Source organism: Condylura cristata, unplaced genomic scaffold (assembly GCF_000260355.1).
Source record: "Condylura cristata isolate star-nosed mole 26May11 unplaced genomic scaffold, ConCri1.0 scaffold00003, whole genome shotgun sequence".
NCBI classification, from domain to species: domain Eukaryota; kingdom Metazoa; phylum Chordata; class Mammalia; order Eulipotyphla; family Talpidae; genus Condylura; species Condylura cristata.
Window position 1 is genome coordinate 42,248,504 of NW_004567104.1, and position 5,578 is coordinate 42,254,081.

Here is a 5,578-nt window from a genome sequence, read left to right on the forward strand (position 1 = left end):
CAACCCACTGTTCTTGGGAGGGGCATGGAACCAGAAACATCCCCTTTCCTTGTAGATTACCCTGTTATGATCCCCCCTTTTCCCTACTGACCTATAGTGGTGAAGATCTCATGGTGCCACTGGTTTTGCCCTGTAACAGAATGGCAATTTCAAAATTACCTGGTCAAGTATGATACCCAGACCTGGTAATTTTTTTTTAAAGATTGATTTAATTATGCATACAGAACTGTGATACAGACCAGAGGTGCAGGAGTAGTGAAAGGGTTCACCAGAGGAAGAGCAGGGAGCAGAACAGACAGAGAGATGAAGTACACTGGTGAGGGAAACAGCAGGTGGGTCAGGAGAGGTCTGCTGTGCCATGTGGTCACCTCCCTTGCTGGGGAGTGAACTTGCAGTGAAGTGGCTGTGGAGAGCTTCATAGTGCTAGCTTTAACCCAGTGCACCACCATGGAGGGCCCACAATTGAATTTCTTTTGGTTATTTTTATAAGACATGTGAACAACCTTTAAAGTCTTCCAAGCCTTATTAGAATCACTCCTGAAGAATATAAATACACTTACTTTAAGTGTTCATTGCAGAACTATTTACAACATGGAAACAGCACATGCACCAAATAATGGAGGAACAGAGTAGTTTTTGTGCATAAAGGAATACTACTCAGCCATAAGAAAGATGAAACACTGCCATTTATGGCTACAGAAATGGAACATGCGGGGATTATATTAAGTAAATCAGAAAGAAAAAGGCAAATACTTTATGATTCTGCTCATTTGTGGAATATAAAGAAGACAACAGGGCCTTCCTTGGTGGCCAACAGGTTAGGACACAGCACTGTAAGCTGGTTGCAGCCACTTCAGTGCGAGTTAGATCCCCAGCCCTGGAGGTGATCCACAAGGCGCAGCAGACCTCTCCTGTCTCACCTGCTGTTTCCTTCAGCAATGTATTTGAGTAGATCTGCCTGTTCTGCTCCCCACTCTGTCACTGGTGAATCCTCTTACCTCCCCAGCACCTTTGGGCTATACCCCAGTTCTGTATGCATAAATATCTTTAAAAAAAAATAAACTCTGACAATATAATGCTGGTTCCAGAAGGGAAGGAGGTGGTGGGAATAAGCCAGTTGGTTGGTGGTAGATGGTGACTGGACAGGTATTGGATCTGGTGAAAAAAATGTAATCTTGGAACATATACATTGTTGGAAATTTACCACAATTAAAAAATAAGAATTTAAATTCTAAAATATACTTTGACATCAAAGTATATACCTCCCCCCAAAAAAGTATCATTCCTCAAATGAGACTTCTAAGGACAAATTTATATTAATAGACTGAACATTGTAAATTGGTAGCAGTTATGAATATTCACACCAGTCTCTTTGTTACAGAGGGAACAAGATTGATATTCTTGTGAATGTTCTCAATTTAATACCTTATCAAATCAGACTATTTGAATGTGTTTTATGATGCAGAAAGTTCTCTCTAGCTCTGAAACTTTAGCAGAGAGGAGCCATCCCTTCATCTCGTTTGCTAATTGTGAACACTTGTAATTTTTTAAAACTAGACTCTGTAATTCTATTACTTTGCATACAAAGTGAAAAGCAAGCCTGAGATATCATTTTTATTTGTAGAAATAGAATAAGGGATGAATGAGAATTTACTTATTAAGAGTGAATGAAAATGTATGCAGACTGCTTTTGCCAGTGAGGAATCTGACTATGGCCAAGAATGGTCAACTTGTCGAGAATGATGAAATAGACGAAGCTGTCATTGGGCCGTCAAAGCTGTTCATTGTTTTCCTATTCCTTTCTCAAAGTAATCAAAGGATTGAAAACTTAGAGATGGGGGCACACCTAGACATGGTTAAACTTTTCTGACTACAGCAACAAAGGCTGCTGACCTGCCTCCTGGTTAGCATTTGTCCATCTCACAGCTCCATTCCTCTCCTACCCTATGTCAGAGTTGAACTCTGCAGGCAACTTAATCTCATTTTTGCTGGGATTTTATCTTCCTGGGCCTGTGAGGTTAAGTGAACTAGGTCAGGTGGATTGATATAACTTGGCAATTAAAAAATTAGAACCAATAATATCGTCCTTAAGAAATAAGTAGTAAGATTTTGTGAAATTAGAGGGTTAATTAAAAATAGTTTGTTTAAAATTTATTTTTTCAAAGTATATGTGTCTCACCAGATATTTTCTTTTGACTGATCTTTCTAAATATAGTTTTATTCTTTGGATTGTATTTTCTCTGAACCTCTGTATATAAAAAGTGGTAGTTAAATGCAAATTTGGTTTTCATAGTAATTTATAAAATATTGTAAATTTTAATAGAGAGGAAGCAAGTTTATTTGTTGTGAGTAATTTTAATATTCACTTTCTTGAAAAGTGGGTTTTCTTTTGCCTCTAAAATTTTATGAGAGTTATGGATCAGATTCAGTGCATGGAAAACTATCAATGGATCTCACTCTGCCAGTCCCACCTACTTCAAAATGATACCATTTTAGCATTCCTTATTTCCTCTTAGGGAAAAATTAACTGATAAATGAAATCAAGATACTTCAGGGTTTATGTTAGATTAGGGTCCCTGGAAGTATAGAACAGAAAACTCAAAATAACAACATTTAAATAAAGTTTTCTCTTATGTTAAAAAAACCGGTGATAGGCCCTCCCTGGTGGCGCAGCGGGTTAAAGCACTGCACTGAGAAGCTAAAGCCACTTCCGCATGAGTTCGATTCCCGCCTGCCCCGGAGGTGACCACATGGTGTGGCAGACCTCTCCTGACCCACCCACTGCTCCCCTCAGCAGTGTGCTTCGTCGATCTGCCTGTTCTGCTCCCCACTCTGTCTCTGGTGAAGCCTCTCACCGCCCCTGAGCCTCTAGCCTGTACCCCGGTTCTGTATGTACAAATAAATAAATCTTTAAAAAAAAAAAAAAAAAAAACCGGCGATAGTGAATCCATGTTGGAGTGATGTTCCATGTGTTAGGGACTTCGGTTCTTATCTTGTTTCTCCCTCCTCCTCAGCCCATGGTTTCCATCCTGCCTTCTAATATTAGACTGCCCACTACCTCTTTGGATGTCTGCATTTCAAAGAGCTGGTTCCGTGGCCCTTGAGAAAGATATTTTTGGGTCTATAAACTATTAGAAGGCTTTTAAGGAAATTTACATACATTTCAAAGGAGGGTAGAGAAATAATTTACAGTTATAAGGGTTTTAAAGTGAATAGTCTAGGAGAAAGGAAGTGGAGGCTTAACATCAGGAAGACTTTCTAAAATTTGTCAACCTAAGGAGAACCTAAAGGCACTCTTTGTTACCAGCTGAAATCAAGATTCTGCAAAACAATGAGCTATCACCTCACACCTATGAGAATGGTCTTAATCAAAACACAAGGAACAGGTGTTGGCAAGGATGTGGAGAAAAGGGAACTGCTGCGAACAGACAGGAATAAATGTGGGGGGCCTCAGACAAAATTAAGAATAGATGTAGCATGTGATACAATTATCCATTTTTGTTATTCATCCAAAGATAGGAAAATAATAATTCATAGAGGAATATGCACCACATGTTTACTGTGGTGTTGTTCACAGTAGATTGACTAACCCTCTAAACAACCCAGTTTCCACTGACAATCTAGTGAATAAATGAGAAGTGTTGTGCGTGCATGAAATACTACTAGCCGGTAAGGTTGTGGCAATGGCAGTCAGCATAAATATATACCTCTGTTAAATTTCTATTCTTTCTGTTCTCTAAATTTTAATTTTTCTTGCTTTTAGTGTCTTAATATAAATTGTCTTGTTCATCAAGGGAACATTAAATCTCAGAAAGAAATTTAAAGCACACATCAAAACTAATCACCCTCCCTTTCCTTTGCCAGAAATAAGTCCTTTAATACCAAAGGGAAATGAATTATTGCTCCTGATGTTGAGACTAAAGTGATCTTTTTGGAATTTTAAGACATTCTCAGTGAAAAATCTCAAGACTGTGGAACTCATTTGCTTTCCATACAATATTTACTCATTTCCCTCCTAAATTTTTTTTTAAGGTGAAATGTGAAAGCTTATAATGATACTACTGGGAAAATGCTTCGAGAATTACCACCGAGGAAGCATATGTCTTCCTTACTATTGTATGAAACAGTAATGTTCAGTTTATTAACCTTTCAGAGAATACTGGTTCGTTTACAGAATTACACTAAAATATGTTATAGAATGTATGCTAAAGTTGTATGAGAGGCTTAGTTCTGCTTTTGCTTGTGTGGATTGACACCTCCGGTTTACCCTCTGACCAGCATGCACATGCCCTTAAACAACTAACATCCAAATTGTATGAGACAGTACCATTCAACACATTGAACATTATAGACAATAAAGGTCAGTAATCCTCGAAAGGCAGGAAGTAAATAAGGTGAATCTGACTATCACACCTAACTGTTCAGATAAAGTTCTCAGGTCATAATGCAGGTAATGCATAGTGTTGTTCACTGAACTGAACTGAACTTAGGAGATTCTGAACTGGCATCACAGAGAAGAAAGCAGAGTACTAGAGGGGAGAAGCTATATATAGCGGGAAATCTGGAGGTCTCGAGTTTACGGTTAGATGCTGATTAGTGTTCACTTGTGCACATGCCCAGTTTGTAGGGGAAGCCCCCTGAAGAGATTAAATACTCCCTGTGGCTAGTATCCCTTTTCAACAGCCAGAGTGGAAAACCTCCTATTCATGAGGGCTAGAGCAGGTTTTCACTGAGTTAAATTTAGCCTGCTAATTAAGGGAGACCCTACTGTTATAGATACCTCCATAAAGGAGTAGGTATTTTGTTCCCTGCCCCACTTAATGATGGGAGGGGCGAACTGCCAGGTGAAACTGTGTAATGAAAGAATGGGTTCTGGAGAAGAGGGGAGAGCTCTTGTTTCAGTGGTTCGATTTGCACCCTGGTACTGCTGGGAAGGAGATGCACAGAGAAGAGATGTGAGGAGACACTTAAAAAAGACACACAGGTGAGAAACACCAAGAGGGAGACTGACAATGGTAGCCGTTTTCTTCATGAGGTGTCTCCTTTTGCAGAACCCTTTCCTGTTTTTTCCCACCAGAAGTTACCTTAGGCTTTGAGGCCTCAGAAGCACCACTTTGGGCTGAGCTGCCTCAAGCAATTGCAGACCTGAAAAGGAGGGTAAAGTATTTTAAATACTGTTTTTACCCTAAATTTAATGACCACTATAAACACAGATTCAGGCAGCTCAACAATCTCTACAGGCTAGACATGTATTTTAAAAACTACAAGGCATATTATTTAATGCCAGTGATAAAGAATATCTTTAAGCAATAAGAAAAAAGTAAGAAATAACAGACTAAGCAAGTGTGACACCATGTTTTTCTGCAGCAACTGAGGAGAAAGTGGAGGGCTACCTTTAAACTACTGAGAGGAAATTGTCATCAGTTCAACCTTGCAAATTTTACCCAGGAGAAATTCTTTAAATTGAAGAATAAATGATGCTAGCTGGAATCTGGGATCTACAAAAGGGCAAGAAAAGTTAACCTTGGGAATAAACATGGAAAATTTTTTTATTTAAATCTTTTTAGAAAAATAATAG